This window comes from Eleutherodactylus coqui, chromosome 3 (assembly GCF_035609145.1).
Source record: "Eleutherodactylus coqui strain aEleCoq1 chromosome 3, aEleCoq1.hap1, whole genome shotgun sequence".
NCBI classification, from domain to species: Eukaryota; Metazoa; Chordata; class Amphibia; order Anura; family Eleutherodactylidae; genus Eleutherodactylus; species Eleutherodactylus coqui.
The window spans coordinates 83291829-83314698 of record NC_089839.1 but is presented as its reverse complement, the minus strand read 5'-3'; the positions used below and the strand labels follow the sequence as shown (position 1 = coordinate 83314698).

The window sequence follows — 22870 nt, the reverse complement described above, 5'->3', positions numbered from 1 at the left end:
CGGGTGAAGTCGGATGATTTCACGGTGCGGAATTCCGCGATGGAATTCCGCACCGTGAGCATTGAGCTACTAGGTTCAATAGAACCTAATAGCTGCGGGCAACGCGGCGGACACAATGATTATCTCTCAAAATTTGCTCAAAGCCATCTTTTGAGCAATAATCCTGTCTAACTGCACTGAGGTCGTGCAGTTTTCGTTAAACCATCGCTCATCGTTGTCTTTCAGCATTCTGAAAGACAACGATGAGCCTTATCAGGGATTCACAGCAGGATACAGCTGATACTATTGTTTCAGCTGTATCCCGCTCTCTGATGACAGGCTGGGTATGAAGAACAGAGCGGTCCAGCTCTGTTCCCCATACCCCGCACGGCGCGCTCGGCTGTACAGAAAACAGCTGGATGCAGAAGGCAAGCCGGGACACCCCACTTGTCTTCTGCATCCTCCTCTCAGATCGCTCGACTGTATAATAGCCAGGCGCTCCTAGCAGGGAACAGCTGGATGCAGAAGGCAAGGCGGGACACCCCGCTTGTCTTCTGCATCGGGTGCTTGGAGCGGTGAACAGCTGGATGCAGAAGGCAAGCGGGGACACCCCGCTTGTCTTCTGCATCCTCCACTGGGAGCGCTCGGCTGTATGAACACCGCACGCTCCCAGCGGGGAACAGCTGGGTGCAGAGAAGAAGCAGCACCCTGCTTGTTCTCTGCATCCTCTGGAGTACAAGGTGATCGCTCAACGTTTGAGCGGTCATCTTGCGATGTAAGTGACAGAACGATTATCGCTTAAAATACATCTTTTGAGCGATAATCGTTGTCTAAATGGTCCTTTAGTCCACTCTCACAAATGCTGCTATTTACAGTGATTAGCAGGGCGTCCCAAGCAGGCATTGATTTCAATTGGGGCCTTGCAGACATGTACTCGAACGTGATTTTCGAGCACTGTTTTATTTTCGTGTGTTTTATCGCTTTTTAACGCCCCCTCATCACAATGAAAGGTGCATTTTAAAAAGTGCTTTTAAACACTGTGACGTGCTCAAAATCGCAGCGTTTTCTGAATGCAAGTGTGAGGGTGGCCTTAGGCTAGAGCCACATGGGGCTGATTACTAGCAGAATGTCCATTTGGTGCAGGTTTAACTCAAATTCATGTGTGGAATTCACCCCCTTGTCGAGAGGGGGTGAGTTCCACAGTGGAGATGGCAATAGAATTGGCATGTCACGGATTTCATTTCCACGACGCAAGTCAATTTTGCTGAGGTTTTTTGGAGGTTATTTCCACAGCTTGTGGATGAGATTTTCAAAATTTCATCCACTTTTCTGCTACTGTAAGTTCTGCAGCGTGTGAACCCCATCTTAGCAGTTCCTTGCACACAATGATCCCCGAGTCAGCCATGTTTTTTTGTTACTTTTGTTGTGCACATATATAGTATATTCAGCAGATGCAGATATATGCTTGATATTAATTCGGCTCCCTGACTTCTTACCCAAAAGGGCGCAGTGCGATAGATAACGATCGCCTTCTATTAATGCACCTTCGGGTCCTTTTAGACTAGCTGATTCTCGTTTCAACGAGCAAGTGACGTCATCGCTAGTTTGTTCGCTCGTGCAGCCCATTTAGACAGGTAAAAACATTGTTGGCTCATTCAAAGGAGAATCATTGTCTTTCACATTCGCTGTGAGAGGGATTGGACGATAGCTGTTTAAACCAGATTTGCGCACCCTAATAGACTCCTGTTAAGCCTCTAGTGCGCAGAAAAATATGAAAATAATTTTTTTTTCTGTGGTGAAAATTGGCCCTCAAAATCGTACAATGTTCCCTAACTAGGGATGAGCGAGTATACTCGCTAAGGCACTACTCGTCCGAGTAATGTGCCTTAGCCGAGTATCTCCCTGCTCGTCCCTAAAGATTCGGGGGCCGTCGTAGCTGACAGGTGAGTTGCGGCGGGGAGCAGGGGAGAGCGGGCGGGAGAGAGAGATCTCCCCTCGGTTCCTCCCCGCAGCTCCCTGCCCCGCGCCGGCCCCCAAATCTTTAGGGATGAGTGGGGAGATACTCAGCTAAGGCACATTACTCGAGCGAGTAGTGCCTTACCGAGTATACTCGCTCATCCCTATCCCAAACCCATTTAACTCAATGGGTTCTGTTGTCTGCATTTTTGTGTGCACAATCGTCCTCGTGAAGGAGCCCTGAGACAAGAAGTATACTCAAGTAAGTGCTTGTGTATATGGCAGTTGTAGAAGTTGTTGGAATCGGATGAAACTTTCTCTGTGTGATTGTAATATTGATAGAAGTAAGTGAATACAACATCAGAGCAAAAGGAGAATACATTGTGGAAAACTGACCTCTTGAAGGGAGACTCTAGTACCCTGTTGCACCGCCTCTAGCTTAGATACAAGATGTGATACTGACAGATATGGAGGTTCTACTACCCTGTTGTACCGCTTCTAGCTTAGATACGAGATGTGATACTGACAGATATGGAAGCTCTAGTACCCTGTTGTACAGCCTCTAGCTTGGATACTAGATGTGATACGGGCGGCATAGAGGCTCTAGTACAGTGTTATACCACCTCTAGCTTGGATACAAGATGTGATACGGGCATGGAGGCTCTAGTACCCTTTTGTACTGCCTCTAGTTTGGATAAAAGAAGTGATACAGTCAGGCATGGAGGCCCTACTACACTGTTGTACAACACCTCTGGTTTGGATACAAGATGTGATATGGTCAGCCATGGAGGCTCTGGTACCCTATTGTAACACCTCTAGCTTGGATACAAGATGTGATATGACGGGCATGAAGGTATACGGGTTCTGTATGGTATCCTGCAACATATCAGTCCACATTTGCTGTAACTGAGTTGTGCTGTAGAGTGCACTCTGGCTTCTTTGTTACACTTACAGCATTTTTGTTCAGTACCTGTAACCATAACCAGGAGTGGTTGGGGAAAATTTTTTTTGAAGAAATGCAAATCTTTTTCTATGTGGGTTCTGTTTTCATTGTTGGCTTACAAATACTGAAGCAAAATAATGCGGTGTGAAATTGGCCTACGTGTGCCCCTGAATGTAGACCATCACCATTTAGGCTTCATGCCCATGGCCGGATCGGATTCCGACTGCGGAATCCGACTCGGTGCCCCCCAGAGACCCATACTCACCTGTCCAGATCTGTCGCAAGTGTCTCGGCTGGCGCTCATGCGCAGTGCAGCGGATGACACGCTGGCGCTAGGCTATCATGCGGATTCCCGCAATACTCCTGCAGCGCTCACTGCTTCCAGATGGCTTCCATTGACTGCAATGTAAGCGTCTGTGCAATTTTTCTCAGCACAGAATAAAACCTGCTGCGTTTCTCCCTCACAAGCGGAAAATCGCAGTTGATTTCCTGTTGTGGGCAGGGGAGAATCTTTTAACCTAGCATGTCTATGGACGGACATTGCTGCAGTATTCGCAGCGGGCATCTGGCTGCAAATTCTGCAACGGAAATCCATCCATGGGCATTCGGCCTTAGGCTTATGATGTATCTAGTGACTCTACAGTAAAAGTCTATAGTGATGAAAATAACTTTTTAAAACTCTTTTTAGTAGTGACAGTCGGCATGTACAAATCATCAGCCAGATATGGGAAGATACGTCGCTATGTTATAAATGGTTGTGCGCTGTTTTAGGACTAGACCATCTCATGAATGTATAGTTTTAATGCATAATTGTAATAAGCTATTCTGTTAGTGGGTTTTCTCTTCATATCAGTGCAGTTTTGGCAAAGGAAGAGGGGATTTAGGAACGCAGACCGTCTGGAGTGAATATCCTTTGTAATCCAATGCCATCTGGTCACCTGCAGTGACTCCATATTACATTCACAGCTGCTTATTAAAAATATAAGCAGCTAAGCCAAAGTGTGTCACGAAAAATTCTGAATAAAGCCTTATGCAGACTGTTTTATGCGAGTTCGGCGTGAGAGCCTCAGGCGCAAAAAGGGAAGAAAAAAAATTGGACACCATTACGGACAACGTCTGTATTCAATTCTCTTGGACTTTATTCGCTGTATGCTCCACTCTCCTCCTTGAAAACCGATTAATAGGATATGCAGCGCCCCCTCCCCCTACACTATTACGGAGCAGCGTGCTGTCCGTGGAACACTTGGACAGCTCACGGCCGTCTGAATGGGTCCTAACCGCATTAACAATTGGTGTTTGAAAGCAGCTGGAAGTATCAGGCTCTGCTGACTGTTGTATCACAGATCTGTGCACAAATCCGTAATACGGTACCCGTCGGCTTCTATATGTCCATACTGTACCTCTCTCTACTTTTTGATTTTATATATAGGTATATGGATAAAATAATTTTTTATATATATTTTGCCTCTTCCCTCAAGGAAAAAGAAAAATGGCCAGAAATAATAATCCATGAATTCTGTTTTGCAGCTGATTCCAATGCCATGTTAGTTAAAGCCTATAAGGGCTCCCTCACACATTTGCGCACAATATGCAGAGAATAGAACCCATTGATTTCAATGAGTTCGCTCACTTTTTCTCTACCTGTTTAATTTTTTGCGCAAGCAGGAAAAAAAATGCAGCATACTCTACTTTTGTGTGTATTTGTGCACCAAAGGTTCCCATAGAAGTCAATGGGGGGTGCACAAATGGGTAAGGAGATGCGTAATACGCTGCACAACTCCACTCGAAAAGGAACTCATTAGGCTTAATAGTCATTTAAAACAGGGTGTGATTGTGTCCTGAGTGCAGAAAACGGTGCCCCGCGGGCACAAATATCGTAGTGACATGTTCCGGTATATGCGAAAAAAACCATTTGTTTATGGAGTCGTTCGCAATTGCGCATACATCCATGTGACGGAGCCCCTAAGGCTGGCTTCACACGGGCATATTTGCAAATGCAATACACATTGAAATAAAACCTGTTCACACGTGCGTATTTTCCTGCGCATCTCAGTTGGGGGAAAAAATACCATGTAGCATGCATTTTTTTTTCCCCTGCACATTTGCATACCAAAAGTCCCCATAGAAGGAAATTGGAATGCACAAATGCATGCGCAATACGCTAGGAGATGCGTGAAACCCTTCATAATTGGAACATCTGGAACTCTTTTGACTAATTGGTTATTTCAATGGCTGGGATCGTCTGCGCTTTTTTTTTCTTTTCTTCTTGGTGCGCCTAAATGCACACGCCCTGCGCATGGAAAAAGTACAGTAAAATATGCCGATGTGCACACAAAAAAAGCAATGTTCGTTCCACAAAAACACGACATTCCCACACAAATACGCGTACACATTTTCAGAGTATAATCGTTTTTCGAAAACATATTGAAACTTGGACCCAGATACAGTGCTGCCGACAGATATCTGTATTAGGCTGGGCTTGCAGCGGATTCTGCCAGTAACACTGCACACCTCAATTTGCTGCATTGCGGATGGCTGCGGCGGCTCGCCACCAGTCTTGCACAGTACATTTAATTAAATTTTTTTTGAAATATTTGTATTTCCCGCGCCGTCACTTAGCGATGACGCGGGTACCCGCGCCCCATACGCAATGTTGCGTATAGGCTGCAGGGCAGACGGCCTCCATGGACATCAATGGAATCCATGGAATCTGTGCGTTCCCGCGGACATGGAGAGGAAAAAACATTTTTTTATTTATTTATTTTTCTACCTCTTCGGATCAAGCGCAGGTTTCCTCCATCGTGGCCGAATCTTCTTTCTTCAGCATGGTGAATGTGTCCGGGCATGCTGGCTTGCGCGTCTTTTTTTTCTTCAAATCTTCTGCTTTCCCGCGGATCTGCAGCCCATCCACAGTGACAGTAGCGAGCGGTCCACAAATCAGACTTCAATGGAACCCTTTCACGCAGGATCCGCAAGAAAATGGAGCATGCTGTGATTTCTTCCATCGTGTGTGATCCGCACACCGTGAAAAAAAATCACATCCGCATGCTTTTTACTGTCCTGCGGAGACTAATGCATCCCTATGGGGTGGCCTGATTTGCGGATCTCCCGCGCAGGGTACTGCAAATCAAATCCGCCCATGGACATTAGGCCTTAGGTCCCCGGACTCAGCCGGTCACCTACCTTCAGCCCATAAGCTTAGCCCATAGAGCTAGAAGTAGGTGACTGAGTCTCTTGAACGGTCAACTAGTTTGTTACCTTGCCTCGCCGTCACCTAGTAGGGAAGGTTTGTACGGTTCAGCGATCTGGCAAGGACTTGCAGTCTTCACTCCATTTAGTTTGAAGTGTTCCTGCGACTTGTGTAATATGAGTAGCTGTGTACCTGTGCGCTTCAACAAAGTTGGAAAGGTTAATCTAAAGACCAAATGGCAGAAACTCAATATTTCCCGACGGCTACTCTCCAAGTAATAATATTCAGGTACGCAGTTCTGAGGATCATTTTTTATCTTCTGTTTATGTGTGATTAACAAACGTAAACCTAATTATTCCTCCCCGTTCACACAAAATTTAGATTTAGACACATTGTTTTCAATGGATCCATTTCAGTACGTTTCACAACACCCAAAACTCTCCTGTGAATGCACCCTAAGGCTGGGGTCACACGGGACCGAAATCCCGCAGAATGACCGTGGGATTTCCACAGGAGAAATGCAGCTTTAAAACCCGCAGACTTTGGAGCAGCTTTGTCGCCTGCGATCCGCTGCGGCCATCTATCCCCATAGAGGGAAGTGAGCCGGCTGCGGAGACAGGAAAAGAATTGACATGCCATGTCTCCACGCGGCATGTCTCTTTCAGCGCGGCTTGGCTGCAATGGATCGGCCGCAGCGTCTGGACGAGACTTTTGCAAATATCGTCCACTTTGCTGGCTAATCGCGGGATAAAAAGCTGCTCGCGGAATTTCCGTGCAAAAAGTCTGCATGGAAATTCTGCGTCACTTACGCCCCGTGTGAACCCAGCCTAAGGACTCATTCACATGGGCGTGTTGTCACCGCGTATTACGCACGCGTATATCCCATGGATAATACACGGTGACTAGAGTCAATGGACTATCATTCCTCCATGCGACACAGCATATCGATACGCAAGAGAAACAAATGACAGCAATCTCTATTTCTCTGTGTATGTGCGCAGCATGAGCCCTATAACTAGTAGGGACCGCATATGATACGCTGCGCATATGCATGCGTTTTTATACGCATCAGGGGAATTAAAAAAAAATAAAAAAATCACACCGCGCATATCCTTGTGCGAGTGTTACATGGCCGTTTGCAGTGCAGTTCGGGTAGACCCACAGTGTTTTATACATACGCCCGTGTGAATGAGCCTGAAGGCTAATTTCACACTGGCGATGAATTCCAAGGGAACGCCCATAGATAGGGCATGTATATGATCCCATTCAAAAGAATTGGGTTTATAGTTGTGCGTCTTACACGATTTTTCTTGGCCGTGTAGAAACGATCTAAAGTTGATGCTGCACTGAGGCCCTTTTTAGGATCAGTAGGGGGGGCACAAGTCAGACCCCCACCAATTATAAAGCTATGGTGTTAATATATTCCAGCTCCCTGCAGCTGGCTTCCCCCTGCTGCCAACAGAATACGGATTACCTTTACGGCTGTCAGCTTTTGCTGCGCCTAGGCTGTAGGAGACAGTCTGCCGAAGATGGAAGCTGTATTCCGCTGATACCTGCAATTCTCTGTAAGGCCTCATTCACACAAGTGCTGTGGGTGCTCAGTATAGCCGTGAGAAAAGATCGCGGCTGTACTGCTTTTAAGATCACGTGAACGGGTTAATTCCTGCTACTTGAAGTAGCCCGTTTACACGATCTGAGGTGCGTGGTGCGTGCTTTCCAGCTCCCATAGGAGTCTATGGAAAGCACGCAGCAAAGATAGGTCAGGTCCTATCTTTGCGTGCACCACAGAGTTTAAATGCGACCTGCAGTCGCATGTCCTAGCTTTGTTAGGTGCGCAAATTTAGCGTGCCTAACAATCGTTCATGTAAACGCCGTTATAGGAACCCATTGGTTCCTATAGAAGCGCGTTCTGTGCGCACCTCTAATGCTTGTGTGAATGAGGCCTAAAGTTAAGGGGGGGAGGGGGGTTTATGATGTCTATGTACCCGGCAAATGCCAAAACAGCATCCTTTGGCGTCTGTTGGGTGAATGGAACCCCATGGATATATATGAGATACAGTATGCGCTGGGTGCTTTCCCGAAGAATACCCCAAACGTACGTTTTTAAGCGTAATGTGAACAGAGCCTAATTCCAACTTTGAATTGTTTGCAATATATGCAAGTTTGCTTGCTAGTTTCCTTAGGACAGATTCACACGGGGGTATTTGCATGCGTAATATGCAGCGAATAGGACCTATTGATTTCAATGGGTTCGTTCACATGTGCGTATTTTTCCTACGCAATTCGGACGCACAAAAAAACCAAACGCATCGTGCTCTATTTTCCTGTGCACCAAAAGTCTATAAAGAAGTCAATGGGAATGTGCAAGGAGATGCTTGATTAACTGCGTAATTGCGCAGGAGAAAGAACACACCTGGGACTCAGTCTAATTAGTCAATTTAATTGGTGCTTCATTTTTTTGCTGCACACAAATGCACATGCCTTGTATGTGGCAGTAACAGTGTAAAATACACTGATGTGCATGCAAAAAAAGCATAATTTGTTCCACAAAAACTCTACGCTCATGTGTGCGCAAATACGCATACACTTGTGTGAATCTGGCCTAACTATTGGGAAAATGCACATGCAGTAACATTGCAGCCATTGCCTGCTGTGTAGTTCATCCACCAATGGTTGCATGTAATGCGATTCATTAGTATATGGCTTGCAGGTGGTTGCAAACCAGTGCTTCTATGGAGCCATCTCCTGACACGATATATAATCCGCTTTTAATGAATCCTTGTGCATTCATTTAGACATGGCTATGGCAAAGAAATAGACCAATCATCTTTTCTGTGCTTTATGAACTTCATTACATAACTAATTATTTAAAGAGTAAAATCAGCTTTAATTTAAAGAGAGACTATATTTCACACTTTAATACATCTTAATATTCTTTTCTGCCATCTTTTGTAGATGGCATTACGACCAGAGCACTATTAAATGCTCACAGAATGCAGGAATAAATGTGCCTATAGGCAAAAGGAATAGTAACAGCAAAAAATTGTTTTAGAAATTTACAAAAAATGTGTACTAGATTTTTAGTTGAAATTAAAATTTTATTAGTAATCAAAGTTTATATTTAAAAAATGTAATATCCAGATTGGCACGCAGAGTAACCGCCCTGAAAAGGGCGATCTCACATAGAAATCGGACTTGCCTCTCTATATTTCCCTAACTGAAAAAAATAGGGAGAAGATAAGAGGAGGAGTATTGGATACCCAGGTCAGGAAAAAAGGAGGTCTAATTCAAAAAATGAAAATAATTTTAAAAAATTATCGCAAAAATACATAGTTAACATGACCTCAACAGTACAGATTACTTTTCTATCTTATCAATTACAAACTAAAATGTTACTATTGGGAATCTGTGCTGGTATAGTGTCATTATGTTCCCATTGCCATTTCCTCCATTCCCACCAGCATTGTGACATAATTAGCTTTAATATAGTGTGTCTGAGTTGTAGGGAGTCGGTCTTGGATGACAGGCTGAAACTAGAAACTTGCAATACAATAGAAAGACTAGTACTATTCTGTTTCTTTCCTCCGCAGCCCAAGAGTTCAGACCATGAAGGCTAATAGCTTATGTATTAATAGCCTACAAGACAATGCCCATCGACCTCTGGTCAACGTTGCTTTGACTTGAAATACCATGGTGACCACATGGGCTATAGAGATTATACAATGCCCTTTGTGAAAGCCAAATTTATAAAGACCGTTCTTAATTTATGATGACACTTTTGGTTCTTAAAATGTCTTTCTGGTAGCTTCTTGGTTTCTGAATTACCACGTGTCTGTGTTATCACTATGGACCATCCAATGACCCAGGCCCTAGTGTTCAGAAAGAGCTAGCTAAAGGTGCGTAGAGACCTCTTTCCTGGGTCTTTTGGCCAACATGCACTCAGTTTTTGTACTATTTGCTTTGCACTGAATTTCTGTAGATTATCACACCTGTGTTCAGGCCCCGATGGTAACAAATAACTATCCAGCGCCTCCCATACTGGCTTTCATTGTTGCCACAAGGACTCAGGAATCGACCTTGAGGAAGTCTGAAGCCAAGTAATTATTTGTTGGATTTACTGCTTGTTTTAATCCCTTAGTGACAAACCTATTTTGTGCCATTAGGCTGCCTGTCCACGGGTGTTGCGCCTGTCCACCGGAGCAGGAGCCAGAGGACGAATCTCTGCTGTGAGCCTATCTGACAGATGGGCTTGCCGTGGAGAATCGCAGCAATTCGCAGCATGCTGCGATTTGCCGCCCGCAAGCGGAGAATCGCTATGATTCTCCGCTCGTGGACAGGGGGCCGCGCTTCCCATAGCAATGCTATGGAAAGTGTACACTGCTTTCCCAGCGGGAACGCAATGCTAAAACACCCGTGGATAGGCAGCCTAAGGACATCGCCGTATGAGGACTTGTATTTTCTTGGGACAAGTTTTTTAATAGCACCACTCTGGGGTACATACAATATGTTGTATAACTATTATTACATTTTTGTGTGGGGTAGGGGGTGCAGATGAGGAAAACCATCCAGAAATCCCTCCATTATTTTGGGTTTTTGTTTTTACCGTGATCGACATTGGGGAAAAATAACATGATACCTTTCTTATCCGCATCAGCACAATTACTGTGATACTAAGTTTATAGAGATGTCTTTGTTTTTTGATACATTTGCACAATAAAAACACACTTTTAAAGAAAAACAATTGAATCTGCATTGCTGTATTTTAAGATCCATAACAATTTAATTAAAATGTCGACAGAGGTATGTGATTTTTTTTTTTTTTTGCGGATTGTGGGTTTTTTTGGTACTATTTTGGGGTACGTGTGGCTTTTGGATCGCTTTTTATTACATTTTTTGGAAGGCAAACAAAAGAAAAATCGCAATTCTGGCGTTGGTTTTTTAAATGATTTTTAGAGCACATGTGATAAATAACAAAATATTTTCATTGTCCGGCTTGTTATAAATGTGGCAAGGCTAACTTCACACTAGCAAGCGCAATTTGGGGCCTGTGACTCAGGGCCCCATATTGCACTCCCCACCATGTGAATTCCCCGTGGATGCGAGGTGTTTTCATGTCAAAACTGGTTTGCATCATCCTCGGAAGGTAGCGTTCCTGTAGGATCGCAGAGTTTTTCGCTTCGCGTGATGTGACGTTGCCACCGGCCCCATTAAAAACAATGGGCGCTGCGATGCGAGAACAATCACAAGATAGAACGTGCCGCGATTTGTTTCCTGCATAGCATCACATCGCTTATGTGCACAACCCCATTCAAAAGAATGGAGTTCATATTTGTGCGTCTTGCACCGCACAAATCTTGCGCAATTTTCTTGCTTCTGTGTAGGCAGCCTAACCTAAATGTTCTTTTTGTTTTTTGCTATTTTACCTATTTGAAAATTTTTTGGGGGGTGAAAAAAAATATGTATGTATGTATATGTGTATATATAATATTTTAAAATTTATTATATAACTGGATTTTTTTCCCCCTGAAGTTCAACTTTATTGAACTATTTTTTGATGTTTTTTCTTAGTCCCTCAAAAGCACTAAGATTTGATTGTACAATTGCTAGTATACCGTAGTACAGTGCATTATCGTTCATTTTCGCTTATTTGAACAATTTCTTTTGCATGATAATCTGTTTTTTCTTGTAAAAGCTACCTTAATACAGGGCCTGGACAATGGTGGTAGCATGAAGGGTAGTGGTCAAGAGAAGTATCAAGAAAGGATTATCTTCTTGTAGGTTTATCTCGACAGCTTAGCAAAGAACATTTTTTTTTTTTTTGCAAAAACACGTAGTTTGTATACCCACCAGCTGTGAGCTGAATACAAAAAAAGACAAGCGTCTGAGTTTGTATATAAGGAGAACTGTGAAGCACTATGTGTGGGCAGGAGAAGGCCACTCGGGTTTTGAGTCTTGACAGCATTTAGGGCTTACTCACTCAATTGTATGTTGCCCACGTATTACATGCGTATTTTTCACGAGCGTAATGCAATGCTAACAGCCTATTGATTTTTGTTGGGCCACTTACTTACATTTGTGTTTTTCTACACACATGCAAAAAATAAATAAACTAAAAAATAATGCGTGTCCTTTTTTGGTGCGTATCAAGCACATAATATTTACCAATATAGGATACGAAGATTTAACATGCTTCACAAACACGCATGCGTATTTGGTTAGTATTTTGCATGCGAGAAAAATGTGAGACACAGAAGGGCTAATGCCCGCGGACAGATTTCTGCTGCGTTTTCCACGGCAGAGGAATGCAGCGTAATTCCGCGGCTATTAAGTTCTATTGAGCCTAATAGCTTTCCTGCTGCCGTTGCGGGGAAAAAAAATGGCATGTTCTATTTCACCATGGATTTCCGCAGCGGGAGGTCTCCATTAATATAGTGTTAATGGAGACCGTGGAAATCCGTGGCGGAATTCCACGATTACTCGCATTATTGAACGCAGTACTCCCGCAGCGGAAATCCGTGGCAGAATTCCGCGACGCTCGTGGGCATGTGCCCTAAGCCCGTGTGAGTGAGCCTTTAAACTACTGTTTAGCGTCTTCCCTCCATATGACGTAAGGGTACGTCCTGGAGGCGGGGTACCCTTACATGATAGGGATAGCGCGAGATCATAAGAGATCTCGCGCTATCCGGCAGCGGGAGCCGGCTGCAACAGCGGGGGTGCATCAGAGATGTGCGCCCCCCCCCCCACTGTTAACCCCTTCCCTGCCGCGCTCTATGTAGATCGGGGCATGGGAAGGGGTTCACAGATGTTATCGGGCTCTCGCGATATCGCATAGAGCCCAGCAGGTTGCCATGGTAACAGGACGCCACCTACAGGCGTCCTCTATTACCATTGCCTGTGATCGCTGTAATTAGCGATAAGGAGAGAAATCCTGCAATGCCTTATAATAGCGATCATCAGTGGTATGATACAACTCCCCCACAGGGACACAAATGGTGTAAAAAGAAAATAAATGATAAAAATGTAAAAAAAAACACTTATTTTGGGCTTTTGTTTAAATTCGCATAAACAAATAAATAAAATCCCAGATATTTGGTATTGCCAAGTCCGGGACGACATGTACAATAAGTTGCAAGGCAAAAAGCGTAAAAAAAAAATGCTAAAAAACTGAGCCTAAATGCTATTTTCTTTTTAGCATTTCGCCTCCCAAAAAATGCAATAAAAGTGATCAAAAAAGCCGTATGTACCCCAAAATGGTACCAATAAAAACTACAGCGTGTCTCGCAAAAGTAAGCCCCCACAGAGCTCCGCTCATGAAAAATTTAAAAAGTTATAGGACTTTGAATGCAGCGATTTAAAAAAAATTTTATAAAAAAAAAAAGGGGTTTTTATTGCAGAAAAGTGGAAAAACCCTAAAAAAAATAAGAATTTTGGTATCGTTGTAATCGTACCGACCCACAGAAAAAAATGTATTGTCATTTATGCTGCATAATTGACGCTTTAAAAAAATAAATCTATGGCAGAATTAATGCGTTTTCTCTCCCTGCAATCATAAAAAAAAAATTAAAGGTTTTCCAATAGTCTATGTACCCAAAAATGGCACCAATAAAAACTACAGTTTGCAACGCAAAAAACAAGCCGTATCGCCGGAAAAGTAAAAAAGTTATGGCTTTTGAAAAATGGAGATTAAAATCCGCCAAAAATCATTGCGTCCCTAAGACCCAAATAGACCATGTCCTTAAGAGGTTAAATGAAAATAGTGAATTTAGAGTGGTTCCACATCTGCGTCACAGATCCGGCTGCAAATACCGGAAGCACTTTTTTCTTCAGTTCCAAAACCAGGCAGCTAGGCGGAAAGCAGGCGGACTCCATTATAGTCAATGTGGTCTGTCCGTCGCTGTTTGGCTGCATCCACAGACGGAACAGTTCGGCTGCAGGGATTCTCCTTTACTGATCCCCAAAGGGGGAGGAAAACAGAATCCCCCAGCACAGATGTGAAAGCACCCAATATCCTAGGAAACTATACATCTCCAAGCCCGGCATCTTCCCTTCTATATTGTGCTGGTCTACATTGAAAGGTGAACATTTACATTTGCTTCCCAACACGATTTTTTTTTTGAGCCCGAGAAGTCCTAGTGTGCACTTGGCCTTAAGGTTCTCGCCTTTGACCCAATTTCTGCACATAACTTATAGTATGTCTACTCCAAAATAATACCCTAACAAAATACAACTAGTCTTTCAAAAAACTAGGCCTTATACAACCATGTTGGAGTAGAAATAAGAGTTATGGAGGTCAGATGTGACGAGGCGAAAGTTAATCAATTTTTAAAGTCCTAAAGGCCCAAACTGTCCGGGTTGTGATTGAATTAAATTTAGCTTCTGTGTCTCTTTTCTATAAATTGACTGGGCAAAGAATTGATTTTTAAAGGAGTTGTACTACTATTTCTAACCTAACCTCAGGATAGGTAATCAATAGTTAGATTGGGGAGTAACTACCATCCAGGGCCCCCCTGGCAATCAGCTGTTTAATCGGGCTGCTGTTTTAATGTGCAGAGTTGCCATGTTGCCAGAGCAGACAGCTCTGTACATTGTGCAGTGGACCAAGCTGGTAGTGCAGCACAGCATTGGCTTTGTCCTATGTTACCAACCCCAGCTGCTGTAATGAGAACAGAGCTGACAGCTTCTGTCTCTGTCCATACTGACAGCAGGCCCAAATACAGCTGATTGCCTGAGTGGCGGACCCCTGCAGATCAACTATTCATGACCTATCCTTAGGATACACCATCAATAGTTAAGTCCTGCAAAACCCCTTTAAGAATTTCACTTCTTGGGCACATGGCTACTGATTGTGTATACAAGCTCCAATTTTATACTGTATACATTTTCATTAGTTTTGTCATTTTAGAGACCCAGAAAGAATACAAATATTTCTGCAGGACCCAGGATTTCATAAGCCAAGCCAAAGGAATGTCACTGTTTACCCAAGTCTGTCCTGTGCCATTGTCTTGACTATCAGCTTCTTTGGATGAGGCGTGTAGGGATATTTTGTTAATGTAACCACAGGTATTCTAAAGGTTGTTCCAAGTCAATGTTTGACTGTATCATGTCTTCATGATACCGCAGGGTTATACCATGGAGTACAAACAAAACCTACATTAGACAAGGAGACTTTGTCATTGTGGTACAAAGCAGAAACATACTTGTGGTGTAAGCAAGAACAGGGTGGCGTTGACTTCAAGGGGTTTTAAACCTTAATAAAAAATATTGCTTAAAGTGAATTTTCATCTGTTTAGGTCCTGAAAACTCTGTCCAAAAGCCGGGCAGTTGGGCGGACAGCGGGCGGACTCCATGATGGTCTATGAAGTTCACCTGGCGCTAGTAGGGTTTGTCCACAGATGGAGCCGTTCGGCCGTGGGGATTCTCCCTTTCTTGCTCCCCAAACAGAGCAGGAAAAGCAGAACCTCCAGCGCAAGTGTGAAAGCAGCCTAACTTCTTTTTATATCTTTGATACAAAAACAACCAACCAAAAACAAAACCAGAACTCTGATGACAAAGTAAAAAACAAAGTTCCACGTTCTCTTTTATAGGCATCATTTTAAAGAGGATCCATCAATTCTCCGTATGTCTGTTTTACTAAATACTTGGTATTCACCATGAAAGGCTGAAGAACCATTTCTAAAACCAACCCTGCGGGCCTGGAGAAACAAAGATGGCTGCACCAGCTTCTGTAGTAGTCACCTGATGCATTAGTATGCGTCATTAGTCTTTGGGTCTGTGTACACCAAATGATTATCAGGCAGATACATTGTTGGCTCGTTCAAACGAGAAAGTGTTCAGTCTTTCACATTCCCTGTATAAATGAATGACAACGAATGAACGAGCGCTGTTTAAAGTCAACGATAAGTAAACGAGCCAATGATGATTTTTATGCCTGTAGAAAATGATCAACTAAAGGTCCTTTTAGGCCTCCCTCACACAGGGCGTTTTTCAACGCTGCGTTTACTGCAGATTCCGCCCCGTTTCAGCAGCGCTGGCATACTTTATGCCAGCGTTTTGGCTGCGTTTTCAGCTCGGCTAAAAACGCAGCCAAGGATGCTGAAAAGAAAAAAAAAAAAAAAAAAAAAAGCAATACTCACCTAGCCGCTGCAGTCCGGGTCGCGGCTGCTGGTCTCTGCCGCTGATCCGGGCATCCTCTGCACTCCCAAGTCTATTGCCGTAGGCCAGGTTTGAGAACCCCGCCTCCAGCAATAGAGTGCTGTGATTGGTTGTCGGTGCTGGCTCGATGCCCAATCACAGCCCTTCATTGACTGTCTCAGCCAATCAGAGCTGAGACAGGCTCCTGCAATTAGATTGCAGGCTCCTGCAATTAGATCCAGTACCCACTTTGCAGGAGCCACTTTACTGGCTCCTGCAAAGTGGGTACTGGATCTAATTCTCGGAACTTAGCACTGCCCCCGTCCCGCCTCCTTGCATTGCAAATAGTGAAGAGGGGCGGAGAGGAGGCAGAGAGGGGGCTGGAGCTCAGTTCCTGCTCCTGGCTCTTCCACCCTCCCCCCCGCCCCCCCCCCTGCAGATGAGGACGACGTATATTGGCTCGGCGTGAAAACCGAGCCGATATACGTTCGTGTGAATGCAGCCTTACTCTCCTGCCTTTATATAAAGGGCATGCGACCAGGTGTTATCCATTTTAAACACCCATTAGATTATACGTCTTCTTATACAGCTTTGTCTAGGTAGCTAGAGCATATTCCGATGTTATTCATAGATACACTATTAATGACCCTAAAATTACCCTGTAGCATACATCACCCCAGTGAGGGGATACAGGATGGGGATTTATCCAACTGATGGTTGTATTTGGGGCCAATCGGAGCAGGGAGATCTCTTGTTTGTGACAGTGGCCAAGAATACAATTATTTTGGCTTAGAGTTTTGGGCTTTTCAAGACATAGAGTTGGAAGGGACCTTCAGGGTCATCTGGTAAAACCCTCTGCTCAATGCAGGATCACTAAATAATCCCAGACAGATTTGTCCAGCCTTTGTTTGAACACTTCCATTAAAGGAGAACTCATCACCTCACATGGTAACCTGTTCCACTCATTGATCACCCTCGCTGTCAGAAAGTTTTTTTTCTAATATCTAATCTGTGTCTCCTTCCTTTCAGTTTCATCCCATTGATTCTAGTCTTTCCTTGTACAAATGAGAATAGGGCTGATCCCTCTGCACTGTGACAGCCCTTCAGATATTTGTACACAGTTATTAAAGTCTCCCCTCAGCCTTCATTTTTGCAAGTTAAACATTCCCAGATCCTTTAACTGTTCCTCATAGGACATGATTTGCAGACCACTCACCATCTTGGTAACTCTTCTTTAAACTTGCTCCAATTTGTCTTTTTTTTTTTAAAGTGATAACTGGACACAGTATTCCAGATGAGGTCTGAGTAAGAAAGAGTAGAGGGGGATAATGACCTTACGTGATCTAGACTCTATGCTTCTCTTAATACATCCCAGAATTGTGTTTGCCTTTTTGGCTGCTGCATCACATTGTTGACTCATGTTCAGTCTATGATCTATTAGTATACCCAAGTCTTTTTCACATGTGCTGCTTACCTTAATTCCTCCCATTCTGTATGCATTTTTTTTTCATTTTTCTTGCCCAGATGTAGGACTTTGCATTTCTCCTTGTTCGATACCATTCTGTTCGTCGCTGCCCACTGTTGAAGCTTTTCTAGATCTTTTTGAACATGCTCTCTTTTCTCTAGTGTTAGCTATTCCTCCAAACTTTGTGTCATTGGCAAACTTCATCAGTTTCCCATCAATTCCCTCCTCCAGATCATTTATAAAAATGTTGAACAACACTGGGCCTAGGACAGAGCCTTGTGGTACCCCACTTGATACATTCTTCCACTTGGATATGCAGCCATTTATGACTTTTGATAAACTATGTCCCATTGAACCCCATTTGGGCAATTCCTGCAAATGTAGATACAAAAAACACTTTATGTACGGCTGGTGGGAGTAGGTTCTTGTATATCTCATCAGCAGCGGAGGTCAAAATTATTATTCAAACCTGGATCCCGTCCACCACATCCCCATTTAAGTTCTTTAAAAAAAAAAAAAAAAAAAAAAAAAAAGTTGATGCTTAATACTAAATGAGGATTGACTGGATGGAAGCCACATTGGAAAAAAAATCTTTGATATATGGGATTGAGATTCTGCCCAGTATACGGGAGTCAATAAGTTAATGTTTACAGTTGACCCTATGTTTCCAGCAAAGGGTCTTAGTGGGCAATCCACCTATAACTCTTGATTAAGGTTATATACTCTATATATTGAATGGATGGACTGGAGTCGAGCGCAACAAAAGCCCATGTGGATATGCAGTGTCGGATTTATTGATAAGTTAAAGCCTGCAATGGTGAAAGAAGAGGAGATGGAGGTTAAAAAGGAGTCTTATTTTCTCCCTTAACCCAGTGTATTTGTTTTGCTTACCCTTTTCATTTCCAAATAGTTTGTTTGGATCAGACCAATGACATCCTGAAGACTTTTTTCATGTGTCTGTATCCTGCTTTGTCATCTCACATAGTATACCTCATGTCTTGGTTACCTATTGGAAGGAGAGATGGGGATGGAGGAAACCATGAGCTGACTTAGCAGAATTATATGAGGGGCAAAGTCTTCCTGTATGTTTTTTATTTTACCCTCTAGTAAGATTAAAGTTCCTCTAACTTTCCCAGATATAAGAACATGGACAACCATCCTCTAGTAGGACAGGGATGAAAGTTGTTCCTTTTGTGCATGGTTGTCTTTGGTTATTATTGTTAACCGTGTTTTCTTTTGAAAATGTTAATAGAGACCTTTAAATATAAAATGGACATATTGGGAGAGCTTCACCTGTACAAGCCTCCAGGCCAAAAATTGCATCACGAAACTGTAGCAATTTTTGATAGAACTGCTATAACTGCGCCCGGTATTCAGTTTTCCTGCTCCGTTCAGGAAGCGGGAAATGGTAATCCCTGTGACCAATTTATGATGGAACCGAACAGGGCCAAATGGATACGGGTACGTTCAGTTTCTGCTCAGCTGTCTGGCTGCTTTTTCCTGCCATAATATGAAGGGTTCTTCACTGGCTTCAATGAAAAAACATTTTCTACTGATCCTAGCATAGCAGGATTTGCAGAGATGAGATGATGAAACTTTCCAAACTCAAACTCCCTGGTGCAAGTGTGTTCTTTTTTTCTTTTTTTTTTTTTCAAGCATTCATTCTAATGAGCCTCAGGTGATGCTGCTTCCTGTATCTAGGAGTAGAGTCAACATTTAGATAATTGGACAAGATGCCCTCAAGCTGTTGTAGAACTGTATGAAATGGCGTGATCTGATCTTTATGACAGCTAGGATACAACTATACAGATATTCGGGCAAACGATCAAAACCACAAAAATATCACTTCAACCTGATTGGGCTTATAGCATGGAAGCCTGCAGTTAGAGGGGCTCCCCAATCTTTAAAAATTATGTACAAATGGTTTACATTCAGTAATATTAGTCATTGACTAATGTAGTGTCTGTAGCGGAGATTTGTCTGTAAGCCAGTCACACATGGTTGTTTACCTTCTCCCTAGGCTCCCTTTTACACGAGAGGACCTGTTGGCACAGGTGGTCGACAGGTCGTCCCAGCGATAATCATTTCTGTGCTTTTACACAGCAACAAACATTGCTAACTGAATGCACGCCCGCCCCCAATCATAAAAAAACACTACTATAAATACTGCAGATGGTCCGCACGGCGAGCCATCGGACATGTACAATACAGATTTATTTATTTTATCCTGCTTTTTCCAATGTCAGTTGTAGAACAGACGCAGATTGGACAGCTTCCATTGACTTCAATGGAAGCCGCCCGGCAGAGCTGCAGGATCCTAGCAGACCCAGATCAGCTCTGTTAATGACTTTTTCCTGTAAATGTTCCCCAAAGGTCTTGTATGACGTTATGGGGGACATAGTTTACAAAAATTTTAGATTTTAAAAAATTACAGAATGAAATAAAAGAAAATGACCCACCGCTGACAGCAACCTAAACCATTGCTATATGTGCCCTGTAACCTGAGACTATACAAATTTCTATATTAAACTATCTAAAACAAAATGAGGAACCCGTTTCGGTACTTAAAAAAAACAAACAAAAAAACTAGGAATTAAAACTTTTTTTTTTTTTAGCTTTTTATTCCTAATAAAGCTACAAAATGGAAAAAAATCTGTGAAAAAGATATAAAAAAATAGTTGTAAATGTCACGGGGGAAAAAAAGCCGCAAAAATAATTTTGGAAGTTGAAAAAAAAAAAAAATAGGGCCGTAAAACCACCACATGGGTAAAATCCTTAAATAGTGTCTGGACCTTTTTTGGACTCAAACACCCCAGTCCTTAAAGGGTTAAAGTAAACCTAGCCAGAACTAGACAAAATGCATTAAAAAAATACAATTATAATTTATTTTTTTTTTACTTGGGAAGAGGGTAGCTGTTAACTCGCCCTTGTTTTAACTGCAGAGCATTAAGAGCAATTAACTCTCAATCTGTGGTTTCCAATAGAAGAAAGGCGCACGTCAGCTGTTTTACGGGAAGCGCTGGGCTGTGCTTAACCAGATAAGACAGAAGCTGACAGATGTGCTGCTGGAATGGAGCTTTTCTGTAAACACCGTAGATTAGACCAGAACCAGAGCTCGGCTGCCGCCTTCATGCCCGGAGGAATTTACCATATGAAAAATCATCCTATGAAGCCGGGCCTGGTTCCCACATGGGCAGGAGGTGGAATCTGGGTACTCAATAAATAGGGCTAAAAGAATACAGCCAGATAATAAGGGAGAAAATGGAATTTGCCTGTATTGGAGTTCCTTCTGTATGTTTTTATTTTTTTCCTGACCGTTTCCCCCTTTTACGCAGGAGAGGAAAAAGTAAGATATACATACGTGTGTTTATGTCACACACGTCTGTACATGGTTCTAGTGAAATGTGGTACTAAACTCAAACCGGATTCACACAACCGTATTTGTGCATGCAATATGCAGTAACTAGAAACCATTAATTTCAATGGGTTAGTTCACGGGCACGTGTTTTGTATGCGCAATTCCATTGCAGGAAAAGAAAACACATGTTCTATTTTTCTATGCATTTGCACAGGGAACTAGAACATATAGAACTAATTACACTAACTGTCTATTTCAATGGCTTAGACCCTGTTTGTGAATTTTTTTATTTGCGCATTTAAAAAAGTACAGTAAACTCATTTGCGTGTGCAAATACGCATATGCTCATGTGAATCCGGCCTCAAAGTACAAAAACTAATTGCAACTTGAATTGAAACTTACAAAGTTTATGGAAAACACCCCCCCCCCCCTTCCTTCCGACCTCCACGCCCGCCTCAGATGTCCAAGCATTCTATCGCTATCTGTTCCATAGACTTAGAACATCACATATACACACACGCTACTCCTATCGCTTGATTCCGACTCCTGTGGAACTTTGGCTCAGGACCCTTGTGCTAGCGATCAGTGGCTCCTCCAGCAATCGCACACTAACAAACCGTTATTACATAACTTCAATGTAGAAGCGACTGTTTGTTTTGTGGCTTTTTATTGCAGGTATAACGCCCTGTTATGTAAAAGCACGGCGGGGTCAATAAGAAAACCACTACATTTTTGCGGAACCACACCAGGTGTTTTTATTATATATTTTTTTTAATTTTTAATTAGTTTTAGAAAATCATCCAAGCAGATTTAATAGACTTCACGAGCAGAAAAGTGATGTGTGACAACCATGTGGAAGTTCAACAATCCTGAATATAAAGCTTTTCCTTCCAAACAAATCAGTGGACAAGTTGGAACCTGCTGGGGCCGGAGGCCAACGTGATTGTTCTTTGATGAGCTGAATATTGACTAACATTACACTAATATATGCCCAGAACCTTCTTGTGTTTGCATAACTGTGGTTGCATTCATGTGACCGTATCAGCGCTCGGCTATGAAATATTTCCCATCAGTCTACATTTTCACATGATGTACCTTCCGAAAGACATTAGTGTCACACTGCATACGTGATACTTAAAAGGGGTGTCCAATCATTGCTTCTTACCACCCATGCATAGGCTAGGTGATAAGTGTCTGATAATAGCTTCCGGCAATGCTATAGAGGTGAAGAGAGTGATGATACGCACACTTGACTGCTACTCCATGCATATGTGGGATCTGGGATCCCATTTCTCTTGACCGGTGGGGACTACAGAGATGGAACCCCGAGTGATCAAACACTTGTCACCTATCCCGCTCAGGACCCTCCTTGATGAGCCTGAATGACAAGCCATTATGGAGGAGCAGCTCTAGCTCTGACATATTTGAACAGCCATATATTAAAGAGGTTATCTGGCTTTTAAAAAAATTAATAGCCTATCCGTATTTGATCAGTGGAAATTCGCCACCCGGAACCATCGCCAGTCATCTGATTTGAAGGGACTGCAGCGCTCATGAAGCGGCTTATTTACTGTTTACATCGGTCAGGCAGAATGGCGTACCTTTTGCAGCGGATGTTCTGAGTACTGCAGCTTTCTCTTATTCAAGTGAATGGGACAGAAGTATTGCAGTGTATTGTGCAACTAATCAAGTGATTAGATTTCACAATTAGAATGCATTTGTTTGAGACCCTCCGAAATGGTAGATTTAATGGTGCTATTAAAAACACAACTTTTCCCATGCAAAACAAGTCCGTATTTGGCTATGTCTGCAGAAAAAAAAGTTATAGCTTTTTCATCCCGGCCTTCT

At 43.0% G+C, this 22870-nt stretch overlaps 1 protein-coding gene across 2 annotated transcripts in view; it reads left to right on the top strand.

The window, feature by feature from the left end:
• The window catches only part of NINL (ninein like), a 146312-nt gene that overhangs the window by 5727 nt on the left and 117715 nt on the right, over positions 1-22870 (top strand). The window lies entirely within an intron of this gene.